Raw genomic sequence first — 18,139 nt, forward strand, 5'->3', positions numbered from 1 at the left:
TGTGAGGTTCACGTTGTTACATTACGGCTAAAACACGTACAACCACAGTAACAATATAATGATGAATCAGTAACCAATATAGTGCCCTGTTCACAGTTGCAAACTATTACATGTGTATCCGATTCATAGATAAACACAGTCGACGGAGATCTTGTATTACTACTACTTATATCCGCGAGTTCTTTCATTTCTATTTTGTCATCTGTTCATGTGTCACAGACAACTAGTATTAGAAAGACGAAGTGGATAGACTAAATTGTAGATGCCAACTTGGTAAGTAGATTTGCAAATATTTGACATACAAGCTGAGACAAAATTCGATATGACCACTTCCACTTGAATTATATTTTCTTTCTACCATTTTTCGTATTTAAGTTACAAAACGTGTTTTCTCGTTTTGTTTTACGGTACATAATGTGGCTGATTTTAGCTATGTCATTTTTCACAGAATATGTGTGTTCCTTGCAACCCTGTAACGCATCGCTTCACGACGGGATATGACGTCACAAATGCTATCAAATGTTGTGTTGGGTTGCCAGCATTCAGGCGGCAAAACGGGCTTCTTTGAACGACTGTAGCGCCGAAACGATGCACCAACGAGAAAAAAGTTACTAAGAAAATTTGTTTGTTTTGATGTCCTCTATACGTTTCCGTGGTCCGTGGGCGCCATTATAATGACACCCTGTATAATGTATGTATACAGCATAGGCCTATATGGTGTATAAATAGTTCGTTAATTTATAATAGTTTGATAGAAAAAATCTTACGTTTGAGCCCCCCAAACTGATCAACCCAGCTACGTCCCTGGTTGCAGGCAGAAAGTTTTTAAACAGACTTATTAATTTTCCGGTTTTCAATATTTGTCAAAAAACAGTTTTTAGCAATTTTGCCAAACAACGTTTTCTTAATATTGGGTCTTGTTTAGAAGCTCTTAGCGTCTGTTTTCAAAATGCATTATCATTGTCAATTCACATTGCGAAACTTATTTTATGCAGCTTTTTATTCAGAGGAGTAAAGTTGTTCGCGGAACGTGGTAAAACGGCACACAGCGATGTTCATTGAACTGCGGACGCTGCAAGTCAAATGCGTGTGGTGGTGTCACGTTCCACGTACATCTTTACTCCGCTGAATAAAAATGTGTATAAAATACGTTTCGCAATGTTAATTGACAATGATATTGCATTTTAAAAACAGATGCAAAGAGCTTCAAAACAAGACCAATATTGTATTTGTATGACTACCCATTACTAAGAAAACTTTGTTTGGCAAAATTGTATAGGGGCTATCCACGAGTAAACAAAAACATATCGAACGGAACAATCGATTGTCGAACTGTAGCACAACAACTTCCGGTTCACGGCGGCCGGGTAATTCAAGCGTGTACTTGTGGCATTTCTTCTCGTTTTGTATACCGGATGAAATGGATCATATAAAAGCACTTGACGAGGAGGAGAATAAGAGATATCAGGGCAAAGTAGAGGCCTTTGCATATCAATTGGATGAGCAACTAGGAAGTAATACGGCATTTTTCCAAGATGAGATCCATTTGCTGATCGTCGTTTCATTGGCGATATTTGTAGCCTACATATTAAATAGAAAGTAATTTTTCCTACAGAGCGAGAGCGCTTAAATGCATACATTTATGTTTTAAGTGAAAAAGTGCGAGATGTACGGACATATAAAAAACGGAAAAAGGAGCTTCTTTTCTTCTTTCTTCAGTCAGGACGAGTCAGAGGGATGCGATAATGCACACTTGCTGGTTTCGTTCTCGTTTGAACGCAGAAATACAAAACGCTCATTGTTTTTTAAAGTCAATTTTCTGCTATTTGTGTTAAACATGACGATGAAGATGAATAATAAACTGGAAAAATTAATGATGGGACAAACACAATGACACACCATTGCCTCACCATGGTGTTCAAACCTAGGACCTCTTCTCCATCAATGTTGATTTGATTGATTGAGTTGGTGTTTTAAGTCCACTTTGTGCACAGTAAGGCTAATCGGGACTGGACCTACAGTTTAAATTGGGATCCGAACCACAATATGCCTCCACCGGGAATCGAACCCGGAACCCCTTGATTGCAAGGCGACGATGCTACCACAGCGCCATCGGGGAGGCACTCTATCTATCAATGTTGAAAAGATTTCCATTGCAAAAGACGAAAATTAATAATAGTACCCGCAATTAATTTTCTGGCTACACAAAAAAATATTTCCTCTGGTTACACACACACAAAAATAATCTGGTTACACAAAAATTTAAGACAGTTCGTGTGTACTTCAAGAACTTAACGTGTAACCTATCTGGTCATGACCGAGCATCTTTTGAAAGGAAAAGTAATGTTTTTGCTCATATCACTAAAACAGAGAGAAAATCGAGATTTGAATGATTTCTCTTCACTTTTAATGAAGTGCAAGTGGTGCGGGACGCAAAATTTTTGGTTGGGAAGGAAACAGGACGGGGTATTTTTAAAGTCCTGACGTTCAAAACGGGAAAAATAATGTTATTTCCCGACTAAATTGGGAGATTATAGGAGCAGAAAATATTCAACATTACCCGATACTAAAAAAAAAATAATAATAATTATACACACAATTTCACCCTCGGGTGATGATTTATTTTGCATTCTGGAATAAAAACTGCTAATTTCAATAAATTTCGGACATTTAGTACAAAAAAATGCAGGGAATAAACTACTTTTAAACTATCATTTTTTCCGAAGTCTGGATCGGAATGTGTTTTTTTTTTCTTTCCGTTGTCATTACTGCGCAGTCTACTCCTGCTAATGGTCTTCCAATTTTCACGCCTGACAGCTTCAATGCAATAATTTTGGCGCCTAGATCTCGAGGAAATTGATGAAGAAAGATCCATGAAAAATTATTTAGCCCTGATCGTAGTTTACATCCTCCTTGTACACACTCATTCGTTCCTTTCATACATGACACAATCTCAGCTCCCTTTAGCGGCATGTTGTGAGCCTACGAACCGGAAGTTGTTGTGCTACAAGTATGGCGTCCGCGCGAAGGCACTTCCTTCCGGTGGATAGCCCCTATATGTTCTTTGATGCTCTCCGCGCTTTCCAGATTTCACCGGTGGACGGGCTGGTGCACCGCTGATGCACGCTTCGGCTTTCCGTATTTCACCGGGGAGCACCAAAGCTTTCAACAGATTAAACCATGACGTCATCAATTTACACCAGCCTCAAGAGGTGGTGCGGCTGGTGAATCAAAATGGCGTCGTCTGCATTGAAGCTTCTTCTGATTCGTTTGATTTGATTTGATTTAGTTTATTGTACTTCGCGTTTTGTGCCTCTTGGCTAATTTGCGAAGATGGGGATGAGTGATGAAATGATGAAATTGATGAATGGACATTCACAAACAACCAAGCCCGACCGGGATTCGAACCCGGCACCCTTGGCGTCGCAGCGCTTCTGATTCGTGATATGCGTTCTGTATGTAATAGTACGAAATGTCACGCTGATTTTTTTGCACGGAGGACGAATAAACTAGATGCTGGGATATACTGTCGACATTTTAAATAATACTTCTCCTTCATTTGCACGCAACGTGAAATAAAATATACCGATACATCAAAACATGCGTCCATCTTTTGCTGCTACATGCAGGAAAGCATCCATTTGCAAAATTCGATATCTTTACAAAAGAATACCACTTAAATTCGTCGTGCACATGCAAAAATAAGATGTCGTTAAGTCAAAATATATAATGTTCATGATATATCTTCCGTGATTTAGTCACTGATGGTGATTTTTTCCTGATAAACGCGTGCGTGCGCATTCCGAATCTAACTTTCATTTGTTTCAATATGAAGCTTTTCGTATTTCATCGAATTTGACGTCATTTTTGGTACACCAGTCTGATGCACGCTGGTCAAATCTGGAAAGCGCGGTCCAGTGATTTATCCAAACTCCCTAACACCCCCTCCAACACCCTCCCAAATTTTGATGAACATCCCCCCCCCCCAGCAGAAAAGTGGAACACCCATGGATTTTTATATCAACAATGGAATGACAATACTTCAACATTAACAGAAAGGAACCATTTGTAGCTCTACAAGAAGCGTAGTCCAATGGACCTTTCGATTAACTAAAACCAAAGTCTCAAGGAAGGAGGGTGGAATGTGCAGCATGGCAAATTTACAATGTCCTTTCGATTCTTTCATGTGAAAAATGTACAATAAAAGTAAGGAAAGAAATTGAAAGATACAGGTTTAACGCCTTGTAGTGAATTCTGTTGCTATGGTTAGCAACACTATTTTTCTGTAACTTGGGCGATATGGATGATTTTGGAGTGGTAGAGAAGAGAACAGTCAAATGCCTCAGTGTAGCATTTCAGTTCGTTGTCGTTCTGCTTAGTGTAACAATGTCTGAAACTTTACTGCAAAACTGGCTGAAGAAGGTAGAAAAAATGAAACCAGACAGAAAGAAACCGAAAGTGTTGAGTTGAAAAGCAGTGACACTGTATAGGTATAATTTCTTCCAACGGATATTCATAAAGTACCAATATAAAATTTACTGACTGAGTATTCGATATTAACGGCAAGTATTTCATGAAGAACCTAAGTGATTCATTCACGTCTATAGTTGATGTATGTGACCATTTTTGTGGCTCTAGGAGTTCTAACCTTTGTAAAATATTGATTGATTGATTGAGTTGGTGTTTTAAGTCCATTTTATGCACAGTAAGGCTAATCGGGACTGGACCTACAGCTTAAAGTGGGATCCGAACCACTATGTGCCTCCACCAGGTATCGAACCGTGACCCCTTGATTACAAGGCGACGATGCTACCACTGCGCCATCGGAGAGGCCCTTTGTAAAATAAATTATATATTAGAAAGAGAGTTGTAAAAGGGAGGGGGTCCACGTGGGGTGGTTGCCTGGGTGCTAAGATGAAATGGGATGCCGAACAAGCAAAACAGACAAATATAGAAAAGCCTTAACGTCGTGGTGCCCTATGAAATTACTGGCACCCTATTAAATTAAAGTTATTGTCAGTTTGCAAAGATATAAATTTAGTAAAAATTGTCTTCCTCTTTTTATCTAGTCTGTTCCCTGACATGATGGCATATTTCCCAACTTTTCAGAGGAAGCTAAGAAAGTATAAGGAATTAAACAAAAAAAAAAAAACTAAGTCCCAAATTTACATCTGACCATAGGTGCACCAGTGGGGGCACGACGGCACTTGCCATTGCCACTGCCTGCTGGAATACGTGGAGAGAAAAATTTCGTTTGGTTCATTGTGTGTGGTCTTTGTGTTGGAAAGTTAAATAAATGCTATTAAAATTTTTAAATAATTGACAATAAAGAAAGCATTACCTCAATTTAGAAGTGAAAATTCATTGCCTTTGCAGTTAACATGCCATGCGTTTATTTGCACATGTTATTTAGTTTTCTTTTAAGGCAAAGAAGCACATGACTCCTAATTCCCTAGAGTCTCTTGTTCAGTATTTGAAAGATAAACTCTCAACAGCGCCAAGTGTATTCTCCAAAGTTTTGTAAGGGTATAAGTCTTCAATATGAAATTCCTTGACCGATTTCGTTCAAAAGCAATATCAGGCAGTGGCGTAGCGTTATAGTACGCCCGTACGCCCGGCGTTCCCAGATTTAAAATTTCAAAAATGCTAAAATGCTGTGATTATAAAGTAAAACGTGACTAATTTCATATATGTTTGACCTTCATGGCATTATAATAGCTATTTTTCGCGATCCGCTTGCAACGCTCCACTCTCAACACTCGTTCTAGCATCTCTTTTAAATGCCTTTCCCGGCCGGACGCCGAGCAGGTTCGGCGTACAGGATTCTATATTCCTTGCTGCCTTTCTGGATGGAAAGCTTCGATTTCTACAGCACGCGCGTAAATGCTCTCTCGTACGCCAGCGTACGGAGCAGATAGGTCTACCGTGATTGGTTCATGTGACCCTTCCTGCCTTCTGAAGCAGACGACAGCGGTAGAATTCCTACCCGGTTCTTCGCTCTTCGTGCTCATGCAACTCGTGCTATGTGATGCTACAATACGCAATATTGACTGACGTAACTTTACCAATCTCAAATATACTGTTTCTTAATGGCCACTGCATTGTATAATTTAACGCTCGAACAGCGATGTGCATTAGAAACTAAAAGATCAACACAGTTTTTGTCAAATAAGTTGGTGAAGTCCTCGTGGTAGAAATTCAGCCTGTGGCTGCTCTACCACTTAACCTGCAAAACTATATTTTTAAGTCTTCATGGCCATGCTCTAAATACGTATATAGAGAGTTTCGTTACTTTATTTCAGTTTGTGAATCATTGTTTAAACAGATATTTGAAAATTCCAGCAGAATTTAGAATTCACTCGCTTCATAGAACTATTAAAATTATACAATTATATATATATATATATATATATATAGGCATATTTTCTAACTGAAGCTAGAACAGGAGGTGGCAGGGGACATGTGCTTAGGTAAAGCAAGATTGTAAAGAGTAACATCGTGGGATGCTGTCGCTATGTTTAGTTAATAATATGCATAACCAGTTTGCAAAGAAATAGTCCTAAAAATTTTCGTGCTCGCAGTGTGATCTTTTATGCAAGAGTCATATTATATCTGTTCTTATTACTACTACAGGGTCCTTCGTTCAGCCTTGAGCGCCTTGACGGCGGCACGCTTAACGACCGCCCGTACGCCAACTTCCGTCAACTTGCGTGCGATATCTCCGCTATGAAAGCCGCTAGCTTCGAAATGATTCCAAGTTCTCAGAATTATAGTTACAATTACATTCAAAGTAAGCACTTTATTTGTCACGGGGGATGTTGGAAATGTTGTATTCGTGCATCCACTAGTTTTTGGCATGTTTTTAGGAAATTTCGCGTAGCTTTGGTAGCAAGACACGCTAAAAGGGAACTTAAGTTTCCTAACAGCTCGTGGCGCCAGAGTGCCAACTGAAACACATGACTTTGAGCATAACTTGTGGATTTCTTTCTTAACCCCATTCCATTTCAGTAACTTTGCGATTTCAGTTCAGTCGTATTTTGAAAGTGGGTGCGTGTTACAAGTGTTCTTGCGATTTTCTATTGTTTTATACAGTGTTTATTAAGCGTATAGTGTTCCAACTGTTATTTTGTATTTTGCTATAGTTTTAATAATGGCACACACGCACACATTACAACAAAACGTAGGGCCTCCCCGATTCCAGGTGGAGGCGCATACGGGTTCGGATACCACTTTAAGCTGTAGATCCAGTCCCGATTAGCCTTTAAGTGGACTTTAAACACCAACTCAATCAATCAATACAACGAAACGTTTTATGTACGATTCGTATCTGATTACAAATTCTTGAAGGGATGTTCGTAGACGATTTTCAACAGAATTCCCAGGTGTGCCTGTTCCACACAGAAATATCATGCGAAACCTTGTGAACAAATTGAGAACGAGAGTCGGTTAAATATCTGTGAATGAATTATGGGGAATGTTAGTGGTGGAGTAATTGATCCACGATTAATATTCTTCTCTAACGAAGCAAGGTTCCATTTACAGGGAACAATGGAACCTTACTTCCGTTGTGAAATCATTTTGAATAAGGATATCTAGCCTATCTTTCTAAATTTAATTTTATTTTAAAAGAAACTATTCTTTTATCACATTTTGATTTTAAAAAAATGTGACTTTATCTCTCCTTTTCGAGCAGAAATGGGACCTATCGTCCATTGTTGAATTCGTTTTGAAAAAAGGATATCTAGTCTTTTCTAAATTTAATTTTCTTTGAAAAAACTCACTATCCTGCAATATTTTTATCACGTTTTGATCACACACTGTGACTTTAACTCTCCTTTCCCAGCAACAATGGGACCTTTCGTTCATTGTTGAACTCGTTATGGAAAGTGATATCTACCCTTTTCCAAATTTAATTTTCTTTGAAAATAACTCACTGGCGTACAATACTTTTATCACATTTTGATCACAAGAAGTGTCTTCCTTCATGTGTTGTTTTTCATCAATGAGAGAGAGCTTTTGTTCCATAGTTGTAATTTCTAAGTTTCAGATTTGCAGCCTTGTTTTAATTTAACTTTCTTTAACAATCTCACATTTCTGCAATGTTTCTCTCACATTTTTATCGCATGTTGTGCCATTTCCCAGTTTCCCGCCAAATTTAGCGAAATCAAACGATTCAGTGTGCATGTCTACATGGACGTAAGTGTTTCGCGCTCACTTCGTAACTCGAACCCGCGACATCTCAAGCCCTAAACTAACGTGGCTTCTTCTCCCGTTCCTGATTTATCGGTTAGCGTTAGTAACATGTTTATCTATGGGGGAAATTGTAAAATAAAGTCAATGCAACAAACCGTCAGACATTAGAAGAACTAAAGAAGAATATCAGGAGAGAAATTGTAGCAATTTCAGAAGCTGAACTGTTGCGCGTACATTGACATTTCCGAAAAACATGCCAAAACCGTGTGGATGTATCAGGACAATATTTCCATCATCTGTTGTGACAAGGTACTTGCTTATTTTGATTATAATTGTAATTGACACTTTAATGATTGTAACTGTATTTGTTGCAGGAATGAATTTGAAATAATTATCATAACATAGTAGGTCATTACAGTAAAAATTGTCGGTAACAGTTTCATACATCGAAGACACATTGCTTCATTTTTACAGAAGAAACTACTTACGGAAATGAGTTTCTCTAAGGTTTCCAACGTTAGTCGAGGTATTTTCTTTCATCGTGGTATCTATTTGACCCGGAAATCATGTCAGTGTTTCCAACCCCCCTTTTTTTTAACTATGCTTGCCTAACCTAACCTTATCGGAATGGTTCGTGGGTCTGTCCGTCAGCTACCCGTGCATAATGTACAATTTGCAGACGTGACGAACACGATAGTAGGTGTTTTTCGGTGAAGAAGGTTGGAAAACACTGATATTCGAAAACAAAAGAAGCGATATCATTCACAAAGTAAGCGATATCGCACAGTTACGTGCGTTCAGTAGCACTTAGATAAATGCGTTTTTTCAGTAGAAAAAGTGTTTGTTTTCGTGTAAAAAGCATAATGGCACCTTGAACTATGTTCCGCAATACACAATTGGTAAGTACGAACCATGCAAAACACAAAATATCTGATTTTAATGTGTCTCCGATCTATGAAACTGGTACCAAAATTGTCATCTCTGCCACCTTCCAAAATATTTTTTCTTAATTATTAAGGGCCGTACTCTCCCGTCCCTACGCTTTCGACGCCAGCATTGCCATGAAGCCCGAAGTACACCCAGCCTAAAGAAATTATTGTAGTTTAGTGAAACAAAAATAGGGGACAGTGCCAGTGGCGTCAACTTAAATGAGCCTGTGGGGCTCGAACCCACACAATAATTTGCCTGTTATATATATAAATATATATATATATATATATATATATATATATATATATTAGAAATAAAGTCTCTGCGATTAAGAAAAGTTTTCATCATTAAAGACTCTTCTGAAAATGTTACATAATTTTTATATGAGACTTTTCAGTGTCCTATATAATTTACACCATCCACGGTCATCACTATTACCAATCTAAGTGAGGTTAAATAAGGGCTTATAAACAGGGTGAGGATTGATAGGCACTAAAAACTCCCAAAATAAGGAGGCAAATAAGAACAAAATACAAAATAGGTACTAATCGTTCTGCACATCGCCCTACCACGTCAGGAGTCCCAGGTTCGATTCCTGGCCTGGGCATGGATGTTTGTGAGTGTTCATTCATCAATTTCATCATATCACTCATGTCCATCTTCGCAAATTAGCAAAAAGTGGCACAAAACGGAAGTAAAATAAATGAAATCAAATAAAACTAAACGTGCTGAACATTTTTCATTATTTTCATGGATTAGACACTGAAAAAGCTGTTATCTTCGAAAGAAGCACATGTGACTAAAACAGTCACAAAAGAACACTATACCTGTGAAACATGAATACCACTCACTCAGGCACATAGTGGTTCTGGTAATTTACAATGCATTACATAGAACAATGACGTGAGCAAGAAAATTTTTGGATCCAATTTTTTTGCAGGCTGTAATCAATATTGATTTAATAAGGCGCAAATAATTTCACGGGACGCTAATGCATTCTTTCTTTTACAACTTGTGTGCCTCCTAGATGTTTTTTGATTGATTGATCCATTGATTGATTGATTTATTGTTTTAAGTCCACTTTATGCACAATAAGGCTAATCGGAACTGGACCCACAGTATTTAAAGTGGGATCCGAACCACTGTGCCATGTGCCTCCACCGGGTATCGAACCCGGGACACCTTGATTACAAGGCGACGACGTTACCTCTACGCTCCTCCTCGATGATGTAGTGGTAACATCGTCGCCTTGTGATCAAGGGGTCCCGGGTTCCATACCTAGTGGAGGCACAGTGGTTCGGATCCCACTTTAAACTGTAGGTCCAGTCGCGATTAACCATACTGTGCATAAAGTGGACTTAAAACACCAACTCAATCAATCAATCAATGAATACCACTCAGAAATGTCACGAGACGATTTCTAAACATAAACGCCTAAATTATCTGACCAAGGAACAAGAAAAGACATTTTATGGCAAATCGTTAGCCTATTATTTCATAAAATTTAAAACAAATATCCGGGATCAGCCCAGAAATTTCCTAAATCCGTGCCAAAAACGAGTGGATGCACGAGGATAATATTTCCAACATCCCCCGTGACAATTAACGTGCTTATTTCGAATGTAATTGTAACTATAATTCTGAGAACTTGAAATCATTTCGAAGCTAGCGGCTTTAATATCGGAGATATCGCACGGGATTTGACGGTAGTTGGCGTCCGGACGGCCGTTAAGCGTGCCGCCGTCAAGGCGCTCAAGGCTGAACGGAGGACCCTGTACTTCAGACAAGCAAGCGCGCACGCACCCATGCACTGAGATTTCATCGATGAATTGGGCACCCCCCAAGATGAACTCCGAGTTACACCTACGACAAGAACCATACAAATACAGTTAAACAATATTGCGCAAATGTTTCCATTTCATTATAACTAGCTTAAGAATTGCATGAAATGATTCCTGGTAATAATATGTTTAAATTTTGTGTTTTTCAATGTCATCTCTTGTGTTTTATCTAACGATTGATTAAATCAAGTACTGAACATTTTCGGAAAGCAATATTCGAAACGTTAGACTGAAATGTTAACATTATCACAAAAATCTATTTTCCATTTTTCCTGCATTTGACATATTTTTTCTTCTGAAATGTTACGTGAAGAGGGGGAGGGGGTTAATCTCTGGAAACATCTATGAACAAATTGAATTAGGGCAAACATTTTAAAAACGGTCCAGAATATGCACTTAACATCCCCAAACTTACATCCCCAAAAGTTTCCAACACCCCCCTATTCTGCCGAATAGGTTTTTTTGAAGTTTGTGTTTTCTGTCGCGGGTTTTGCTACATTCTCTTGGGAACTATTGAGGCTGCAATGATTATATTATACAATTGTATAGCTCGTTCTGGTCTACAAAATGAGACTATAGGATTTTATGTAGCTGCTCAAGAAGAGTGAAAATCATTTCCTTTTTCTGTCCAATTTTTTAACAAAACATGAAAGAATTGGAAGGAAGAGAAGATGGAGCATCAAAGAGAGGGTAAAAGGGGAATAAATGTCCTAATCTCACGAAAAATTGCAACAAATTGTGCTAATTTTAGTTGATTTCATGTCCTAAAATACATGTCTCGAACGATCGATATGAGTGAAAACGGCTATATTTTTGGAAAAGTGCTGCACCTTAAAATCCGTTCCCTAGCGATTAGCCGTCCCGATCCCGACTTCAGGAAATGACTTCCCGACTTTTCGGGATCCCGAGCAGTCGAGAAATACCGAATGGTCATTTTAAAAAGTCGCCAATTCTCGACGTTTTCTGCATTGTACGTTTCTGGAACTTATCGGAAATTGTTAGTTCTTATTCGAGAAATGCAAAAACAGTAACTTAAATTGAAAATGACGTGTAGAATTCGAGATTTTCAGAGCTTTGGGAAATTTCGAACATTTCGGGGTTTAAAAAAAATTCCCGTCCCGATCCCGTCCCGACCCAAAAAATTCTGTCCCGCACACCCCTCCTGTGTGTCTTATTCATAGGAAGGGAGAGATTTGAGTGGGGCATAGTCCTCCCTTGCCCCTGCTTAAGGCACAAGGTTCCGCCTAACGGCAGGCACATCCTGATGGTCCTGATAGAATGAGGAGCAAAGTGTGGAAGGACTTGAGGAGCAGTGTAATAAAGAGTATATATTTTGTGATTTCGCAAAGGTAAGAGGTAACAGTTATTTTATGGGATGAAAAACTTCTCAGTTCTGACCCGCCCTCCAAAGTTAGGCCCTTGGCCATAGGCGCCGACTCCATGGGGCTTGGGGGGCTCGAGCCCCCCCCCCAATATTGACGATGTGGGGACAGAGCCCCCCAAATAATTTTGCTTAAGGCGATCTCCTACCCCGGCGAAGGTTTGAGCAATTTTCCATGTAAGCTTATGGGCGTAACTTTAGTCACGATTATCTCGAGAACCAGTAGACAGATAATTTTCAAATTTTAACTGAACGCTGAGAAAGGATGTTTCTAGAGAACCACTGATCGATATTTTCATTTTCTGCATCAACGTCCCCATAATTAATTAATTCATTTTATTTGTGAAATATCAGACTTTTTTTCACTTTTCTTGACAGGGCAACCCTGTTGCCGGCCGGCAGGTTCACTGCAGCTGCTCGCGGTCGCCTAATGACCTTGTAGAAAGAGGGTTTGGAACACGGCGGGTGGTTTCGCCCCAACACACAACAGGTTTAGAAGATGAAAAGAAAGCAACATGTCTTTTGGCTTTTAACTGGGTAGCTTTTAAATGATGGACTGGAAGTGGTGGCATGAAATTGGTGAAGTGTGTTCCGGACCAAGAAAAATATGAAGTTGGAATTTGGTCCGAGAGTTTGAGTCTGAGAGACAAATATGTTTCTAAAGCAGTGGCGTTTCCGTAACAGGGCTGGTTACTACATTATTTTTATTATTGTAAAACACACTATTCTTCCATTATAAATGTAGATAACGGACCATACTATATATGCATAAATAAATGTAGAGTTTGTTTTTAAATTTGTTTTATGCACAGAAAGGCTAGCCAGAGCTGGACCTACAGTTTAAAGTGGAGTCCGAACCACAATGTGCCTGCACCGGGTATCGACCTCGGGATTCCTTGATTACAAGACGACGACGTAACCACTACGGCATCGGGAAGATCCGCGTATAAATAATACATGATTACATACGTATATACTAGAGATGGCAAACAATATAAAGTTCGGCGGAACCGGGTACCTGGATCTGATCCTAGAACCGAGTGTCCGTTGATTGACTGATTAATTTTGTTATTATTCGTCGCTTTCTGATACTTGGATAATTGCAACGATAATGAAGAATGCGTATTAGATGAAATTGTTGAACGGCAACTCACAAAAAAAACTTCTACGCCGTGGCCGGGATTCGAACCCAGGACACCCGGCGTTTTAGCACGCTATGCTAATCACTTCGCACGCAGGTCGGCCCGACTGTCCGGATTTCGGGTTGTGGATGTATGAATTTTACATAATGGCTACATTAGAACCAATTAACTATTAAATCAATCATTTCGAAAGCTCTTATCACTAATGCAATGAAACATTTCATGCACTAAATACAAGTAGCCTATTTATGCCAGTATAATATTTTAATATTTCAATTCCATTGCAAACACTATAAAAAGATAAAGTTACCTGTGCGTACCACTGTGGCATGAAGGCACATTTAGAGGATGTGGGGATAGGGCCCCACACATTCTCGAACTGGACCATTTTGGAGGTGGTGATCAGCCCCATACTACTGCAGCTTTTAGCCCCCCCCCCCCTCCCCAGGTACCCATTGATTTGAGACTGGGGCAGCCCCAGAGCCGCTTTATACGGGTACAAGGCCGGAAAAACTCCAACCTTAGATCACCTACCCGGAAATCAAACCCGGGTCTTTCGCATGGCACTCAGATCCTTTTTATTTTCTTTTTATTAAAGTGAAGCCCCTAAGGGGCAGCTTTCCTCACACAAAACTCATCTCAATTGATGTCAAATCTCGACTTGTTCATTGAGGACAAACAATCACAAACATCCATGTCCGAACTGGGATTTGAACCCGGAACTCTGGCGTCACAGCGCGCTGCATTCACAGGTTCGCGACGGGGGTAGACAAAATAGACCACTTCGGCTTCGGAATTCAGTTTTATTGTAAATATTCTGTTCTTTAATTGCTGGGAATTCTTGCGGTGACTGTATATTCTCAGAATGAATTTAGTATAAATGTAATTCTGATACGTGATTGCACCATGCCATATTCTTAAAATGCTACAATTATAATAAATAAAAGTTTAACAATGTTCACTTACCTGTGGGTTTGCCAATATGCCCGAAGTACAGAAGCTTGTCGGGATTTCTTTCTCGGGAGCCGGGAGTAGCACCGTTTCCTCTTTCTGCTGATATCGTCGCCACTTTTCATTTTACAAATCTTCGACAGACACTGCTTTCCGAAACACTTGTCTCAAAGGAAGATCACACACATTTGAACTGACACGAGGTGAAAGAACGCAGTGGACCATGCCGTGAAATATGATCGCTCAACAGGACAGCGCATCTGGTATGGCCTCTAGGCATAAACTATTTTTGGCGTGAATGACCGGCTGGGAATAAATGGTAGATGTCGATCTTTCCAAGAGAAAAAGCTCGGATTATCCTCATAAATTTTGTAGTATCAAATGAAAATATCGGTAGCAGTTGCTATATTGAGAGTGGCATGTTTGTCATGAACGTGGAAGACTAGGAAAGTGTTACATGGAATCTCGGTACATATCATAGTCACACGGAAAATCAGACCGAAGAGCGATCAATAGAGGGAAATCGTGATGAAAAGATTAGTATTAAAAGGGCTTCCAATTTGCATTTCAATACTAGATCTTTTCATCGCAACTGCAGAACTATTATACCTATGCAGAATTAATCACTACGAAAATCTGTTTCAAATTTAAATCCTTCGAAATCATTCTTGCTACTTGTAATCAAATTCTACTATTCTTGAACCATATGACCTTTTCTACTACAATCTAATAGTGTGTTTCTGTCGTACACATATATTCAAGGTTCCAAGAGAAATTTGATAGCTGGGGGGTGTTGGTTGTGCCTTACGATAGCTGGTGCTATGTTTTAGCTTAGGGACAACCGGACAGACATAACCCTGGCCATAACGGTTAGATACGTTACGTACATCGCTGTTATATATGAATGGCTTATTGCAGAAAGGAACCTGAGTCACATTTTTGAGGTATCGGAGTTAATTTTTTCATCTCCACTGTGTCTAGCAGCATACTGCAGGGGGGTGCATTGAGTGTTGCAAAATTAACTATTCATTATGTTGAATATTTGAGCCAACAACGGCACATTTCTTTCTTACACTATTAATATTATACGATTTTTCATTGTTTTTCTCAGAATTGTGCAAAAGTGACTCAGGTCCCTTTCTGCAATAAGCCATTCATATGTATTTCATGCGCAATAGGACATTCTGCTTGTCTTGGCAAGACAGAAAGCGCAATAAAAACAAATGGTACGACTTTTGGCGAGTAAAAATCATGTTGTACGACAGTTTGTTCGGACATAGTGAGATGTGTAAGAAGATTTAAATGTACGTACTCCAGATTAGCTACTCGACGGAAGAACAGTGCTTCACGGAAAAACAACAACATGAAAACCCAATTTTACATCTTCTGAGAGAAGAAAATCTCGTAAATAATGATATTTCCTCGGGGTATATTGTATAATGCCTTACGTAATAAATAGAATTGTCGTATTCGTAGATAAACGTATTCTTGCATAGACATGGACTAGGGCAAAAAAACTTCCAGGGGGTGAAAAATGAAGGTTACCAGTACGTCCTGAAAAATGAAACATATTTACGAATCATTTTGATTTCTTGTTATTTCGCGTCGCTTTTAATCGAGTTTTGGCTAATCGCGAAAATGAGGATGAGTGATGATATTGTGAAATTGATGAAGGCACAATCACAAAGAACATCCATGCTCAGGCCGGGATTCGAACCCAGGACACATGGCGTCGTAGAGCGCTGTGCCAACCACTCCGCCACGGTTGCAGGCCAATAACAGAAATATAAGTTAACACAGACATGCAGATACATAATACATAACACACTTATGGAGGTGCATGTATGTATGTGGAGTTAAAATAAATACAATTTTCGTATTTTATTTTCCACTTTACTGCTATTGTGTGATTATGCATACACGCGTATGTAATATTATTGTTAGTACGATATTTGGGGCATGAAAATCTGCTTTTAAACAAATTTTTCAGTGTTCCTCTTTTGAGAGTATTTTTTTTAATTTAGTAAAACTATTTAGGTTTTGGCCTAAAGTTGGAATGTGTAACGAAACCATGCATATGCCATTTCTATTTAAATGCTTTGAGAAGGTAACACTGTTAATTCAAGCTAAACGTTATATTTTATGTGACTCAGATGTTTTACACTCTTGCGACCATGAAACATTGATTTAATTGCATTTTATGCATAGTAAAGCTAATCGGGACTGGGCCTACAGCTTAAAGTGGGATCCGAACTACTATGTGTCTCCACCGGTTATTAAACCAGGGACGCCTTGATTACAAGGCGATGAAGCTAACAATGTGCCATCGGGGAGAATCCTCCACCACGGAACAAAACAATATATTGGTCGTTGTTGAAATATTTTTGAAATTGAAATTGATTTAGCGCAATTGATCTCTATTCTTGGGAATATGCCGCCGCCCGCAGCCCCTCCTTGCCGGAAGCACTGTTTGCAGCACAGTAATTTCATATTCCACACTAAACGAATATACACTATCTGCGATTATTCTGTTTCTATTCATCAAACGTTTGCTCCGAAACTTCCCGTCCACAATTTAGAAAAAGAAATACCAAGATTGATCTTGAGGGGTCTTTCCCCTGTTACATATACCCGAAACCGGTTGCATGCAGGTCCAGTGCATCTGGGTTTTATTCTCTTGGGTCTCCCCCTCCTCCCGGATTATTAGGCGCTTCGCGCGTGAGGGGATAATGACGCAGACCGCCCCATCTAAATTCTTGGTGGGGAATATTTTTCCTTTCACTATCATAAAATTCAATATATTTTTCTAAAATATATGTATAAAAAGGACATCGTTGTGCAATGTGTGCGATGAGGCGGAGAGGAACATACTTGATTAGTAATTAATTCAACTCACTATAATTGGTTCCAAGATGAAGAAAAGGAATAATTTGGAGAAGGGGCAGATCAAGTAAATTATTCAGTAAATCTTAAAAATTGACTTTCAGTAATAGGAGAGTGTCGCAATAAAAATCTTTATGGGAATTATGGCATGATCTAAGGGGGGACGCGTTATTGGTCATGGATGGGGTGGGAGACTGATCTATACAATTGTTAGAAGTTCATTATCCAGATATTCATGAACTGCTTAACCTGCGCTTTATTTTTGCCGAAATATTCTTGAAATGGACATTGTGTAATTTATTTATCTTCTTGACATCTGAGATACTGGGGAATATGCTGCCCTCAACCCCTCCTTGAGAACAGCAATGCTTTACAGCATACTTTCGCCATCCCGGTACTTCGAGAAATTTCATACTCCAGACTAAGTGAATATATATCTGTGCTGATTCTATTCGCATTCCTGAACACTTTCTTTTGTCCATTTTCAAGTTAGCCCTATAATTTCAAAAATACTCAGTTAAATCTTCCGAGAGCTTTCCTCCCCGGATATTTATACCTGAAGCAGATTTCTACAGCTCGAAAACATCTGGTGAGTTATCCTCGGGCCTCCCTCCCTTCTCCTCCCGGCTCATTAGTCGTGAACGAGGGTCCGTAAAGAGCCAGGCGATTGGGCTCTGCAGGGTTGCTGTGTCAAGAAAAGTGAAAATAGATTAAAATGAATTAATTAATTTTCGGGACGTTGATGCAAAAAATGAAAATATTAATCAGTGGGTCTCTAGAAACATCCTTTCTCAGTGTTCAATCAAAATTTGGAAAAT

This window comes from Lepisma saccharinum, chromosome 10 (genome assembly GCF_977018435.1).
Source record: "Lepisma saccharinum chromosome 10, izLepSacc3.1, whole genome shotgun sequence".
NCBI lineage: Eukaryota > Metazoa > Arthropoda > Insecta > Zygentoma > Lepismatidae > Lepisma > Lepisma saccharinum.